This window comes from Rhynchophorus ferrugineus, unplaced genomic scaffold (genome assembly GCF_030347505.1).
Source record: "Rhynchophorus ferrugineus isolate W39M unplaced genomic scaffold, kcgeb_rfMv2 rfM10, whole genome shotgun sequence".
Classification (NCBI taxonomy): Eukaryota; Metazoa; Arthropoda; class Insecta; order Coleoptera; family Curculionidae; genus Rhynchophorus; species Rhynchophorus ferrugineus.
In genome coordinates this window covers 29,595,805-29,611,888 of record NW_027472589.1, presented here as the reverse complement: position 1 = coordinate 29,611,888, position 16,084 = coordinate 29,595,805, and the positions used below count along the sequence as shown (strand labels likewise).

Here is a 16,084-nt window from a genome sequence, read left to right as displayed (position 1 = left end):
GAAAACTTCAATCACTTTTTCTTGTTTGTCTGTAGAAAATATTTGGGGTATCATGTATTGTACCAATAATTCTCAATAATTGTCTTTTTAAAGTAAAAAACGCGATTAGAATACGCTTAATCACCTAATAACAAAGCTAACAAAGATATCCCAGCAGAAACAATGTGGATACCCAGCCATTATATTTTGCTATTTTCCAAGGCAGACTGACCAATTTTAGCTGACATAATACATATAAAAATACATTTACCGTTTTGATATATACAGATATTTACCCGATTATCACGGGGGAACCGAGAAAAACTCGTTATTTTTTCGACGGTTTTAATCTTGACCTTGATTTTATGGCCGTTCTCTTCAGGTGATGCGTGGGAATCCGGGAACGTCGTAAATAAAAACGCTTTTGGAACGGCATAGGCCAACGTTTTTTTTTGCCAATTTCACAAATTATCTGGATTTATGTTCGAGCCGATGATGTACGGCCGAGTGGCAGGACCGAAGGTTTCCTTTTTATTTCGATTAGAGAACAAATAGTTGTGATTATGTGAGATGTTGTTGGGCCGCCGCCAAATACAACAATTCGTATCATAAACATATATTACTGCGTATTTATGTTTATTTGTTCGTTAACGTTGTTTTTTTGTGTTTTGAATTGGTCTGATGTTCATTACATTTTTAAGAACTACCTGAGTATGACACAACATTTAAATGGAACCTATGATTTTTGTTTTTCTGTGTGTAGAATAGTTTTATTCAAGAATTTTTATTCAATATGAAAAAAATAGTGTATATATTATTGTGAAAAATCGGTACGGCCAAATGGGCCAAAAAAAGAGGAGGTTCTATGCTCGACTGTATATTTTTTTATGTATGTTCACTGATTTCTCCGTCAATTTTTGACCTATTTTCAAAATAATTTTTTTATTCGAAATAATCCACTTCCGAGTCAGGATGTGATGGGGAAATCGAGAAAATCCTTCAAATTCCAAAGGCATGTACAACGTTTTCGTATATTTTTTTATCTAAAATAATCAGATATTTGTGTATAATGCTATTGCTGATGTGATGGAAGACACAACTTTTCAACGTTTTGGAGTTAGAGGATATTTCTTTAAATCTTATAGGGGCGTACAGACAACTAATTGTATACTTTGAAGTTGTTTAAGTACGATGAGTTCTAAGGAGTAAGGAGTAAGTGTTTCATTACCAAAGTTATTCAAAGCAAAAACCGTTCGGTTTGATTTTTAAGCACCAACCATAACATATGGTAAACCGTAGACATATTGTGGGCAACTGCCTCTATGATGTAGTGGTTAGAGCGTTCAGTACACACGTGGAGGTCGCGATTTCAATTCTCAGCGGGGGCAACGACTTTTTGCTGTTGTTCTGGTTTGGTTAGAACATTTCTTAAATCATCTAGGCTAGGTAGTTCTTGTAACCTGAAGCGTTCCTTATTTTCAATCATTGTTTCTTTATTCCTATTTATACTTATACGTTCTGCACCTTTACTTAGTCCACCCACTGTAATAGTTTGAACAAAAAAATTGATCTCTCTTAAAAGTATAATATAATAAAACTTAGATATTTAGCAGATATTTAGCACCAAAAAAACATTTTAAAATAAAATATGTACGTAATTAATAATCGTTGTAATAACTAAATAAACATAAAAAACCTTATTTAACCTATCTACTACCCGTATATTATTTTCTACTATATACACATAATTTAACTTAATAACTGCCTAAACGTATTTATCTATTTACAGTATTATTTTAGCTACTACCAACTGATCATTGTAAATTCGGTGCCGAGCCGAAATAATACAATAATAATAATATAATTTGGTGTCATATACACAAAATTAAAAATTACGAACAAAATAAATCTAATTTGTTGGTCGGACTGATCATTCAGTGGATCACTCCCATGTTCTCCCAGCAATTGTTTTTTTGCTTTGCTCTGTACCTTGAAATCCCTCGCGTTAAGATTTGTTTGTCTGTCCAGAACGCCCTTTGACTTCGGTATCAAAATCACTACTTTTGAAACGTCGAAACCAGTATTTACGTGTTGAAGTCGATGGTGCATATTTGCCATAGCCTTCATATAGCATTCAATGGCTCTCAGTCGCTTTTTTCTTAAAATTGAAGTAACGGTAAAAACTTCCCTTAAAAACGATTTACTCGGTACAAATTCAGATATTTTCAACGCTCTATTTTTTTTAATTTACAGTTCGACGAAATGACATATACTGAAAAGTAAAGTCACTCAGTAATGCAGTAATTATGATGTTAGAAACACCATTTGTTCTAAATAAAATCTTCTATAAGGCAATGCCAAAAGTGTTATTATATTAGATTGAATATTAATTGTTGACATAAAAAATTAAAACAACATATATGACAAACAAATATTTATATATAGATAAAATTACTGTCAACAACGAAATATCAACAATCAGGGTGACAAAAAGACGTAAAACATTTGAACTATACGATGAAAAACGATAATTATAAGGAGTTAGGGAAACGATTTATTGAAATTAAATCCTGTATTAGTATTATTAGTAGTATTAATATTACTAGTAGCATTAGTATTACTAGTAGTATTAGTATGATTAGTAGTATTAAGATTATTAGTAGTATTAGTATTATTAGTAGTGTTTTAGACTTTCTTTAGGTTTACCTATTTTTTAAAAGCTGTAACGGAAATTTGACACTGTGCTAATATTTTGTCGTGAAGTGCATAATAAAAAATAGCAAAAATATATGGTAATAACATAGAACGAATTACTTTAGTGTGTTGCACTTTATTTTGATCCCACGTATTTTGTAATAAAACGTATAAATGTGTTAGGTACACTTATGACAACATTTTTGTTTCCAGTCACTGTACACTATAATGATTATAAAAATAGCTATAAATATAACATAAGCACAATTTGATATGTGAATGTTTTTCATTTATTATAATTAAACTTCATTCTGTGGATAGTAAATAGAAATAAATCTTGCACGAGCAGAAAAATTGGCCAGAAATTGAACTAAATTTATATGTATCATTCGAAAATACTGGAATAGCATCCGGTTTAAGATATCGACTTATTGTTACTGAAAAATGTAGAGTTCAACTAGTAGATAATAAGTTATGTAAATTGCTTCAAGTAGATATCCAAGTCAGCATTTTCCCTCATATCTATAGTTATTTTATAAAACGATGTAATTTTATCGACGAAATGATCATTCTTCTCCCTATGTCTTTTGTATTTAACGGTATGTCGTGGCTTTTAAGCTATGTGTTGAGCTCTGCGAACAGATAACACCAAACAACAATGAAACAATTTCGTTCTCCAGACTTATCTGATTTTTACCCCAATCAAAAGGCATGCTAGACAATTTGGATGGTTTTTTAGTTTAAGGTAACACAACAACATAAAATATTTCTGTTTTTGTAGCTTGAGTATTATACTGTCTTTTTTCTGTAAAACATATTTTCATATCGGTTCACACCAGAGGGCATTAAAAAGCTAATATTTTGCATTAAAAAAATCATAACTTTGTGGTCAACGATTTTCATCGGCCGAAGAAGCTATTGAAGCGTTCAAAAATCATGTTTTGAAGATATCTCATTCGGAATGGAATAAATGCTCATCGTGAATCATCATGGCGAGTACTTAGAAAAGCAATAAGATATATTCGCAGCTTAACTATTTGTTTTTTCCTATTCCCGAAATATAAATAGTAACCCTCGTTTATCGTACCCAAAATAAAATTGCTCTTGTACATCCATTATATTGTGGATTATATGCTGAAAAGGTAAAAATAAAAGTTTTCTATGCCGTTTTGTATATAATTTGTGATGGAAAGGACGTATGATAATCCACAGCGAAAAAATCATAGGTATGGTCTAAATAGATGGGTATTAACTGAAACTATATGTGAAATATGCAGCAATTTTTTCCTTAATTATAATAAACAAATCATTAGTAATATTATTTATTGATAATTGGTTCATTTTCATATTCTCAGGTATCACTCAGAATATAGTGGTGAATCCACATCTTATTAAATATCAAATAACGACGGTATATAATTAATGTCGATTTTTTATTTTTGTTATAAAACGACTTGCGGTCGAGACGGATTCCACTCGCTAGCGTTCAGGATTTACTCCGATTATAATGGCGCTGAATGCATTCACATACACACGTACAGTGGGGGGATTCAGATCGGACGGTTTATTAATAGATCGAATGAAGTATGAAGCAATCTGCTGAGACTATGTTAAAGTGGTTATCGTTGGTCGACTGCTGCACTATGCTGCACACAATTGGAATTGTGATAAGCTGGCGACGTGTTCTATCAAAAACAATATACAATACCGATATAGCACGCCTATTTACTTTTTTTATGATTATTTATTGGTACAGCATTCCTTATTAAAATGTACATGTTTCGTGGTTACTATATAGAGAATATTATGTGTTGAAATTCTTTGAATTCTTTTAAGTATTTTTTTCTCGCTAGATATTATTTTTCCTATGTTTGGGACAAGATATGAATCTCTGGTTGGAAGAGGTGCGCAACTTTGGATGCGATTCGTTAATAAAATGTTGATCTTCTGTGTTTGGTATTGTTGCAATTTTTTTTCTCGTTGATGATTGATCATTCATACAAAACTGATGGGTTCGTCCATCGATCGATGGACGAACCTAGTCATGTTGATCATACCCAATCCTTTTAGGTTTTTTCCACAATTTTCAATCAATTTTCTCAATTCTTCACCGAATTTCACCCCACATACACGAGATGGATGAATTAATATTAACCCCTAACGTATACACAATATTGATTTATTAAGGTTTTGCCATCTGCATATAGGGCCACCATTTGGTTTTAAAATACCAGCAATTTTTCGCAGAATGGATTCGTAAAGCGCCCGAATGGTTTGAAATGGAATGTTATCCTATTCTTGTACCAAAACATCCGCCAATTTCTCCAAGGGTGTTGGAGATGGAAATATACTGCTCATTCTTTGCTCTAATTCTAATTCTTTTCCCATAACGCTTCAATCCTTCTACGAATGTTAGCTTTATAGAGCTCCAGCCGTACTGTTTTTGTTCAAACGATTGTTGAATTCTGCTTTGAGCTGGGCAGTAGATACATGTCGCATTATGTATATGGAAACAGTGTTGTCAACATGAATCAACAACATTTTGTCTCCGCCCTGTAGTTTCACTAGTGTCATCACTTTCCGTGGTATTTTTTTAATATTAAAATTATTGATATTGTTATTATTATTCATATTTTTATTGGAATAAAATGTACCTGAAATGTAAATGATTTATTAACACTAATATACTTAATAAGACCTCTTTTGTGGTGCCATCTTTTGTAAGATATGAAAAGTTAATTTCAGTATATTATGCACAATAATGGGGAATCGGTAGGCAACTGTATATTCGTCTGTTGTGCAGTATGTGTAGATTAACAGCATTATAGATAATAAGTATAAAATCATATGATGGTTCAAAAATATCGCCCTTACTTGCCTTTTTTTTCTCTGATTTATTTCCTTAAGAACTATATTAAGCTAAGTATTGATTCTTTTTTTACTACCTTTATTTATTAGTAGGTATAAATTAGGTGTTTATTAGCGTTGGAAACTATCGACTAAAAACAGTCGAAACAATCAATAGTCGTAAAACAATTGACACAGCTAGTTTTTTGACTATCGACTGAAAATAGTAATTACTATTTTTAGTTAACTGCACGGTTCGACTGTTTTTTTTTTCAATTCGCGATGTCAGACGAAGATGTACGAATCTTTTCACGTATAAATTGGAAGAGAGGAAAGGACAGAGATAATTGCTTGGAGCTGGTAATTTTATATGTGCGTATATTTTCCAACGGTAGTATAAGCGAGACGAAGATGTACATATTCCTTCACGTACTAACTTTATAAAAGAAAAGGAAACAAATAATAACTGAATACTATTAACATGCAATTTATAATTTAATTTTAAAAGAAGTAGAATTATCGTATTCTAATATGTTAATAGCTATTTTCTATAATTAATATACTATAATAAATATAGACAATACAATAGAACTTAAACTAAACCTAAAAACTGAAGATGAGATGATTGAATATGTGCAATAACCATAGACACTAAATATAAATTAAACATATACGTAATCATAGAAAAAAACTAATCCATGGCATAATTAAAAATAATTGCACAGTAACTACTAGAGCTTTTTTTGAATAAAGTAAATGCTTTATTTATTATTGAATGGAAATATTTTTTAACAAAAATCGAGAGAGTAATCGAAATAATACCTATTAATGCCGTAAAAACAGTCAATAAATCACGGTTTTAATCTTTTTACTCTATTATATTAACGATCTTGAAATGTATCGTTCCAAAATGCTGCTATATTGATATAACAAATATTATTATTTACAAGCAAACTACCAAAAATCATAAAACTATATAAACATAAACTATATATATATATATATATATATATATATATATATATATATATATATATATACATATATACATATATACATATATATATATACATACATACATACATACATACATACATACATACATACATACATACATACATACATACATACATACATACATACATACATACATACATATGTATTACATATAAATGTATGTAAGCATAAATTGGGTACATTTTTGTGAAGGTCGCGGTTAGGACGACAGAGGCAGACTTTAAAAATCAGTCGAATGAAACTAGTAGAACCAAAAATAGTAATTAAAAGTACATGACTGAGCCAGTCGATAGTAAATAGTAACAAAATCAGTAGGACCGAAAGTAGCGACTGAAACAGTCGATAGTAAAAAGTAGTCAATTACTAAACAGTCGATAATCGATTTCAGTTGATAGTTCTCAACACTAGTATTTATCATGTCGATTATTTTAATTTTATGCAGCCCATAATACACGTTACAAATATATCTTTTATATACGGTTACGTATATTATATGTATATAGTATCAATCACCATTATCATAATCTAGCACAACATTAAATTAGGAAAATTATCTTATCATCAATTACGGAAAATCAGCTGTTACATTTAATGTACCCAATGTAATTTGATCATGAGTTTTTGGTAAATTTTGTCAGAAAATGTTGAGTCATTTAGAGAATATTAATACTGTGTAGGCATATGGGTGAAAAGTCAGCAATATGAGTTTGTTGATGTCATATTGTTGTGCACATCAGAATAATGTATAAAATAACATAAACCGTTTTTTGTAAAAACTTAAATGATTGAAAATGATGAAACACTGAAGGAATCCCACAGCTGAATTCCATAGTCCACACTGGTTTCAATATCTTCTGATATACAATGAGCTTGTTGTAAGTAGACAGCTCGGAGTTTCGTCCAAGCAACCAATCCATTTTCTGGAACTGGATGTTGAGTTCATGGCGTTTCTTTTTTATATCATCCTTTCACCTGAGATTGGCATCAAGGGTCATGGCAAGGTATTTGGCTGTGTTGGCATATAAAGTTTGTAAGTCGTTAATAAAGACACGTTGTGGCGGGATTCTCGTATTTGTAAATTCAATGTACGAAGATTTTGACCTCATTTAATTTAATTCGCCATTTTTTAGTTCATATAGCAACCTTATCAGGAGAAGATTGGGGTTTCCGAGTTGAGCTCTGTTCAGTCTCTGCTACCACCAATATTGCCGTATCCTCGGCAAAGGTAGGCAGTTGTGTTATATGACGTTGGGAGGAGATCACTGATGCAGGCGTGCCAGTCGTTATGGGTTTGAGATTAGATTATCAAATAAGATTTTAATAGCAGGCAGAAATACTTAGAGATGAGTAACTTTATTTTCTATAGGAGGCCTTCATATAATACTTTGAGAAATGCCTCTGCAGTATCGAGAAAGCCAGTATAGCTGACACTTTTATTTTATAGAGATTTTTCTAATATTTATGATATTGATGTTATTTATCCCGATATATCGAGTTTTAATAAACCTCTTACTGAGTTTTGGTACTTAATTGTAATGTTATTTTTTAAAATATCGCTTGATTTAAATGTTTCAGAAATATTTACCATACTCTGTCAAAAGCCTGTACAATATGAAACCCAGCAGAGCACACACGTTTATTATCTAGATATTTTTAAATTATATTTGTAATTCGATGTAATTGTTGAGTGGCCATTCTTGAAACCAAACTGGTGAGATGGTATCAGATTTCTTTGCTCGATTTTGGGAAATATATACTGCTGCTATTTGTCCCGATATATCGATTTTTAATAAACCTCTTATTAAGTTTGATTTGTTAAAAATATCGCTTGTTTATATGTTTAAATAATATCGATATATTTCATGGCTGTTGCATTACTAATTAAATTGTAAATTAAGATTATGTTGAACACTTTTGATGTAAGATGTGATGAAAAGAATATAACAGAAGTTTTATTTTATCCATTATCGCATACTAGAACATCACGAAATGCTAAATCACTTTTCTCATTTACAGAAATTACGATCAAGTTAATAAACCGGGTTGCACTATATCTACGCACGATATTGTTAATGGGGGTCGTATAAATCCGGACGACGTAGACACTTAACTTAGTTTGTTGTAGAATATAAAACAAATTTCCTAAAATCACGTTCGAAAGCAATTTAACAGGTATAATTTTTCGGAAAATTCACAGCACATGTTGGAGATTTTAAAATTTTATTCCTGCCAGTGGCGTGCATATCGGCTCTCAAACCAACATTTAAAAAAGTACATCTTATTTTAGATATGCTTAGTACAATATTAATTTACAAACTAATTTATTACTATTGTTCTGTTGTATTTGCATTAATACACAAGCAAGGCGAGTACGGGATTAAGGCACTAGTAGATATTTCCCAATTTAGAATGAAAATAAACTACTTAAGCTAAAGCTAAGAATACACTTATACACTAAACAAGTTCGTGTGGTTTGGTTCGCTTCAATCTTCTGATTTCCTGCGTGTTGTCCAGTAGCTGTATTGCTTCCACGTTGCTCTGATTTAATAACCTTATTTAATGTTTTAGTGCGAAATCACTTCGTAAATTTATTTGATTTCAAGGTCATTGTGCAGTTCATCGTTGGTTGGTAACTAATCGTAGAATCTTGTTTCAGTTGCGTTGGATTACTAGTAACAGGTCAATTGAATAGTCCCCGACCTGACACATAGATGGCGCTACTAAAATGAAATCCATATTTTTTGCCATATATGTTTGTGAATTATAGCAGTTTGAGTGAAGCAACTTTTATTATTGTGAAACTGAATGAAATAGTAGACACCCTAAAGATATCAACTGAACGTGTACATATCATTCACGAATATTTGGGTGTGAGAAAGCTCTGTGCAAAGTGGGTGCCGCGCGAGCTCACTTTTGACCAAACACAACGACGAATTGATGATTCGGGGCAGTGTTTGAAAAGGATCAAGCGTAATAAATCCGAGTTTTTGCGTCTATATGTGACAGTGGATGACATATGTCTCCATCATTTCACTCCGAAGTTCAATCGACAATCATCCGAGTGGACTGCACACGATGAACCCGTTCCAAAGCGTGGGAAAACGCAACAGTCGACTAGCAAGGTTATTGCGTCTGTATTTTGGGATGCGTATGAAATAATTTTCATTAACTACCTTGAAAAAGGAAGGACCATCAACAGTGACTATTACATAGCGTTATTAGACCGTTTGAAGGCCGAAACCGTCGCATTTGAAGAAAAGCAAAGTGCTGTTTCACTAAGACAATGCACCGTGTCACAAGTCAGTGAAAACGATGGCAAAAATCCATGAATTGAGCTTCGAACTGCTTCCTCATGCACCATATTCTCCAGATCTCAAAAGAATGCTAGCTGGGAAGAACTTTTCGTCGAATGAAGAGGTGATCGCCGAAACTGAGGCCTATTTTGAAACAAAGGACAAATCGTACTACAAAAAGCTGCATTGAAATGTTGGAGGGTCGCTATAATCAGTGTATCACCCTTGAGGGGATTTATGTTGAATAAAAAAAACTAATTTTGCCTAATTTGTAATGTGTTTTACTATGGTAGGCCGGGAAATGTTCAATTGACCTGTTAGGTCTGATGATATAGGGCAACCCCATATTTGCAGTCCATAGGTCCCAATTAACTTTATGATTGACTGATAAACCAATCTATCTCTTTGATTTTAGGTCAAGTTGAGAGTATCTTTCTGGTAACAGTACAATTGCTTGATTTTGAGTTTGATGTGCGCTGCTTTTTGTCTAATATGTTTCAAATTTAACTTACCATGGAGATGGATGCCCAGGTATTTAGCCGATTCTGCTTGAGAAATCGGGCATCCGTCAAGTGATATAATTAGTTGTTTATTATTGCGCTAAAATTGATATGTACCGATTTGGATTGTTTTGGATTGTCTTTTATACTTTTTCTACCGTCTTAGGTAGAAATATACTTAGGTAGATATAATTTCAAGTACTGTTTTTGTTGTTGTTGAGATATCATCAGTATAGAGCACATACAGGAGTGGTCTCCAAGGCACTCCCCTAGAGAACTTCAGCCGAAATATGTTTAAATGTCGAGAATGTCGCATGAAGTCGAGTCTCTAAATTTTCTTTCCATAATATATCATTCCAGTATATTGGAAGGACAGTATTTCTTTTCTTCCAATGCCTTCTCATAAACTACTTGCAAAACTATCTGTGCGCTTGGTTGATTGTTAAGTGGTGATTTCGAAATCCAAAATATAAATTAGGTAATTCTATAAATGTTTAATACGTTTTAACAGCAGTTTCTCAAATAATGTTGATATCGCAGGTAAATAAGTCTGTAAGGTTATCAATTTCCGTGACAACGTTCATTGGAGAACTTACTTATTTTCGAAGCGATTAAGTTTACTCTTTTAATTTGTTTGATTACTATTTATAAATATTGTTCTGTCCACTAAACTAACACGACATTTACAAATATTGTATGGTGTATATTTAATTTTGTTCTAGTTACCGTTGACTCGGTGAACTCATCTGATTAGTTATAACCGCTTGTAGTGTCCTGTCTATTGACCGACGGATACAGGAAAAAAACAAATTAAAAAGTAAATAGTTTGGAACTGATCCTGGCACAGAACCCGAAATTGTCTCCTACACACGCCGCTGCGGCTATTTTCGTGTAAGGTCCTTCGCCTATTGCCTATTTTGAAACGGTCGAATAAAGAAAATAACCTACATTTTCGGGACAGGACCAGATGCTCTCGGTTTGTCACCGTTCGGACTGGGCGTTCGCACGTTTTCTTCGTTTTACCTCGGCCGGCATTTGTCCCCGTGCGATCTGTTTTGTTAATGATGATCAGATATATGGGACATTATAAATTCTGCCAGATGCGTCAACTGTGCCTCTTTTATTGTAGCTAGTATGGCGCTTGCTTGTTAATTTACAATATATGTATTTTTAAAGACATAATAAGTATTGTAATTTGGGAGGGCCTATTTCAGATTTTTTAAAACTAATTACATCTTACATTAACTATGCTTAGTAAAATCTTTTTTTTATTACTCTTCGTGAGTCCACAATCTGCCCTATTGGCAATCAGTATTTGTTATGTCTATATTATGTATACATGGCATGTAGAAAATCACTTCATTAAGCAATCTTCTGTATAAAATATTATCTTAATTAGTTAGTATTATTCTATAGCTTATTCTAAAGTCTACATATGTCCAGTAATCAGATCAGATGGTGTTAAACGTTTTAGTCTACGCACTTCACTATCACGTCGCATATTTAGCTGATTAGCGAGTACATTGGGATGCATTGACACTCTTTCGAAATGTTTCACACAAACACGTTGAATTACGTTATAGGTTCTAGAGGAATATTGTGTTGTATTACTTTATTTGAAATGTAGTACGGAGCATCAACAATGGCACGCAACATTTTATTTCGGAACCGTTGAATGATGGATATATTAGATTTGCTAGCGGTACCCCATAGTTGGATTCCATATGCCAAAATGGGCTTGAATATAGACTCAGACAGCAATACCTTGTTATCTAATGATAACTAGGATTTGCACCCGATGAGCCAATACATTTGATATAATTTTAATCCCAGTTGTTTTCGTTTAGAGAGTATGTGCTTCTTCCAGGTTAGGCGTAGATCTAAGTGCATACCAAGATATTTAACATGCTCTGCTTGGGGGAGTTGACGATGATTGATATTCACTGGAGGATATTCTACGCAGGATAAACGTTATATGCGTGGATTTTGTTTCATTGGCTTTAATGCGCTATGTCTTCAACCATAATTGTATTAGCTCCAGGTGGGTTTGTAGGTTTATTGATTCTGTGACTGGATCTTCATGGGATGTTAAGATTGCTGTATCGTCTGCATATGTTGCCACAGTAGTTATTTTTGGGGTGGGCAGATCAGCCGTATACAGAAGATACAGTACTGGATCCAGTACACTACCTTATTTTTTAATTTAATTCGGTATGTTCATCGCCTTGATTTACAATAAAATGTCTATTAGTGGGATACGATTTTAGTAATTGATAGTCCAGATGAGGGAGAAGTTTCTCTAGTTTAACCTGCAAGCCCGTATGCCATACTTTGTCAAAAGCCTGAGTTATGTCTAGAAAAGCAGCCTAACAATATCTTTTGGCATTTAGGTCAACGTTTATTTTGTTTACAAGTCTATGCACTTGTTCTATAGTCCCATGCTTTGCGAAAACCAAACTGATATTCTGGAATAATTTTTCTTTTTTCTATTATATAGTTTAGCTTTTTTATGTATAACTTCTCGAAAACTTTCGAGATTATCGGTAATAAACTTATAGTAAAATCTAATTGCAAATTAATTTATTACTACCGTTCTGTTCTACATACATTAATAAGCTAACAAGGCGAGTTCGGGGTTAATGCATCAATATGTATTTCCCAAATAAGAATAAAATTCATCTACTTAAGCTAAAGTTAAGAATACACTTATACACTAAAGAAGTTCGTGCGGTTTGGCTCGCTTCAATCTCCTGACATCCTGCTCGCTGTCCAGAAAGTGTATTACTTCCACGTTGTTTTGATTTAGGAATCTTATTTCATGTCTTACTTTGCATTAAAACACTCGGATCACTTTGTGTAACCTTTGGATTTCAGTCACCGTGTAGCTCTTCGTTGGTTACGTAGCGATAAGCATCGGTAATTGATCGTAGACCTTTGGTTTGGATGTTTTAGATTACTAGTTGATTTGATGTTTTAGGGTAACCCCATATTTGCCCCCATAGATCCAAATTGGCTTTATGGTTGACTGATAAACCAATCTCTTTAATTTTAGGTCCAGTTGAAAGTATCTTCCGACTAACCAGTACAGTTGCTTCACATTAAGTCTAATCTGCTCTGCTTTTGATCTAACATGATGTTTGCATTTTAACCTACTGAGATGGTAAACATAAAACTGCACCAGGCATATCGGAGATTAACTCTTAGAACATATTCCTATAGTATTAGCTCTCATTTCAGCGGGAAGTAGTGTTTTATCACGCGTTGTTTTTTTACGTGCGCGATATTTATATGGTGCTTTTTAATATAATTATTTATCATATAATATAATAAATTAGAAGGGTAAAATATGTAATTAAGTAGCACTAATTAGTAAACTGCTAATTAATAATTGATTGATACATTGAATATTTATGTTAAATAATATTAAAATACAATTTGTTTGATGATGATCGTAAGGATAATAATGAAAACTGGTTATATTTGTATACGTTTATACTTTTCTGATTTTGCGGTTATGTGAATTGATTAAGAAGTGGTACAAGATGTCCGAATGAATTTTTACGATGGTATAAGTATACTATATTAGGCCTATAAGTTTAATAAGTGTTAACAACATCGGGTACATTTCTAACTAACTTCATGTTGAAGCGTGAACGAAATTTTTTTTCAGTGTATTGAAAATGTTTAAATTTGTACCTAGTAAATCGCATTGGCGAGAAGTTTTGCTTTTTTACCCCATTTTGCAGAAAAAAGTGGCTGGAGGTCATCAAATGTTGTATGAAGTTTATGGCAACCATGCTTAATCGACTTCAACGCGCGAATACTGGTACATTTTAAAACTAATATAAAATAATTGGAAGATGAGTATTTGAAACCATGTGACCATTAATGGTGATTTCTATTAACCACAATTAATGTGTTTAATACGAGGACGATGTTACAAAATCGGTGAAAACATACTTGGACACATTAAAATGTGCTACACCACCTGCCATGCTACGCTTCAGATCTTATCCCTTCTAATTTCCACTTGTTCCGACATTTGAGTCAGTAGTGCTTTACTTCTTATGAAGATATTAATAGGTGGAACAGCCTCAAAATTTCTAAACCGCCTGAAAGATAGGAGGACGTAGTGGCTATCGATGGACCATACTTTGAATAAAATACGTTGTACAGATTTCACACCCCATATAGCTACAAATTGAAAACAAAATCCATTATAACTAATTTATAGGCTTAATAGTTTAGAGAAAGTATATGAAAAAAATTGATACCATAGCTTTTGAAGCGTTTTGATTTATTATTTCATTCAATTTATATCGCTGGTAAACTTAAAGTAAGACGGAAAAATGGAATTATTAGTAATCTGTTTTAAGTTGTCAAGACTACCTATTTATTTAGAGTCTTTGTAAGAAAAACTAGCCCTATAACTGCTGGGCCATACAGCTCATGGAACACTTAAATTTATACTTAAGCTTTTAAATTTTAGGTGCTTAATTAGGTTTTAAACTGTATGGTTCTGAAACTACCCATAACAAGTTACTTGCTTCACTTAATTTCGTCAGCATTATCATATTGTTGATATAAACGATGAAATTATTTAATCTGTTGGTTTTTAAAATTAAATTAGTAAAGGATCTCCACAAGTGACGTTTACTTGTCCCAAAACTAGAATTAAGGAAATAGTTTCCTAAGAGATTAATTTTCGTTAAAACAACTTTCGTTAAAAGATCTAGTAGCTTAATATCTTTTGTTTGAAAACCACTAATAAGCTCTCAATTTATCATTCAAACTAAAAAACACTGAAAGAGTAAGACCCCTCTTTTTCTGGCTATTTTAAATTGCTGGTGACAACTTGTGATTAGATGTCCTAATATTGTACATGCCAATCCACATTTAAAACTGTCGACATTATCTCCAGCTAAATTGAGATATTTTCGTCATTTTCTTGAATTTATATCAAGCTTACCACAGTGGAACATTTATTATTTCCAGCCAAAGCACAAAAAATATAATATGAAATACAATATTTTATTTATTTATTTATTATTGTAAAACTTTATAATTGAAGAGCTGAGTAACAGTAATAGGTTTTCATATCGCTCTAGTGTAACATTGCATGGACTAATTTCTTTTGTATAATCATTTACTCATTATGAAAATATAATGGGTATTGTGTTATTTCGGTAATAACTTCATTAACATGCTAAATTGTTTAGAATTGTGTTAAATAATGCAAACTAACTAGTTTTAGTTTATGTAATTAAAATCGTTGTTCCGCAAATTGGTCGTTATTTTGCACCAGAATAATGTTACGACAAATTAACTATTCGTGCAATAAATTATGTATAGGCGTACATATATTTATGTATTATAATTTGGAGAAATTGTAATTACTTTGAATATCGTCCACCTCTAGTTTTTCCCTTTTATGTTGTATTTAAAATTTGCGCTATTAAAATATTACAATTTTTATAACTAACGTTGATATGACTGCTGGAATCATATCTTTTCGAACGAAAATTTAACCTAAAACCTATTGCGGCTCGAGTTTCACCGGCTAGTGTCTTGGGATCACTCTTTATATATGCTTTATACTGTTGATATACCCAACAACAGACAAAACAGTACTTGTAACAATTACTAACGATACAGTTATCATGGCAAAAGATGTATCTCTGTCTAAGGCTGTACACAAGTAACGGTCAACGAGATCTACAAATGCACTAGCGACTGGAAAATAATAAGCTTAAT

General features: G+C 32.4%; 2 protein-coding genes across 3 annotated transcripts in view; both read left to right on the top strand.

Moving 5' to 3' along the window:
- Positions 1-16,084, top strand: part of LOC143203998 (uncharacterized) — a 170,525-nt gene that overhangs the window by 29,761 nt on the left and 124,680 nt on the right. The window contains exon 2 of one of the 2 annotated variants that reach the window (XM_076416398.1): positions 9,544-9,630. The exons of the other annotated variant lie outside the window; for it this stretch is intronic. The gene's annotated coding sequence lies outside the window, so the exon portion shown is untranslated. The remainder of the gene's footprint in view (positions 1-9,543; positions 9,631-16,084) is intronic. 2 annotated transcript variants of the gene reach the window in all.
- LOC143203413 (uncharacterized) overlaps positions 1-16,084 on the top strand; it is a 37,186-nt gene that overhangs the window by 16,734 nt on the left and 4,368 nt on the right. The window lies entirely within an intron of this gene.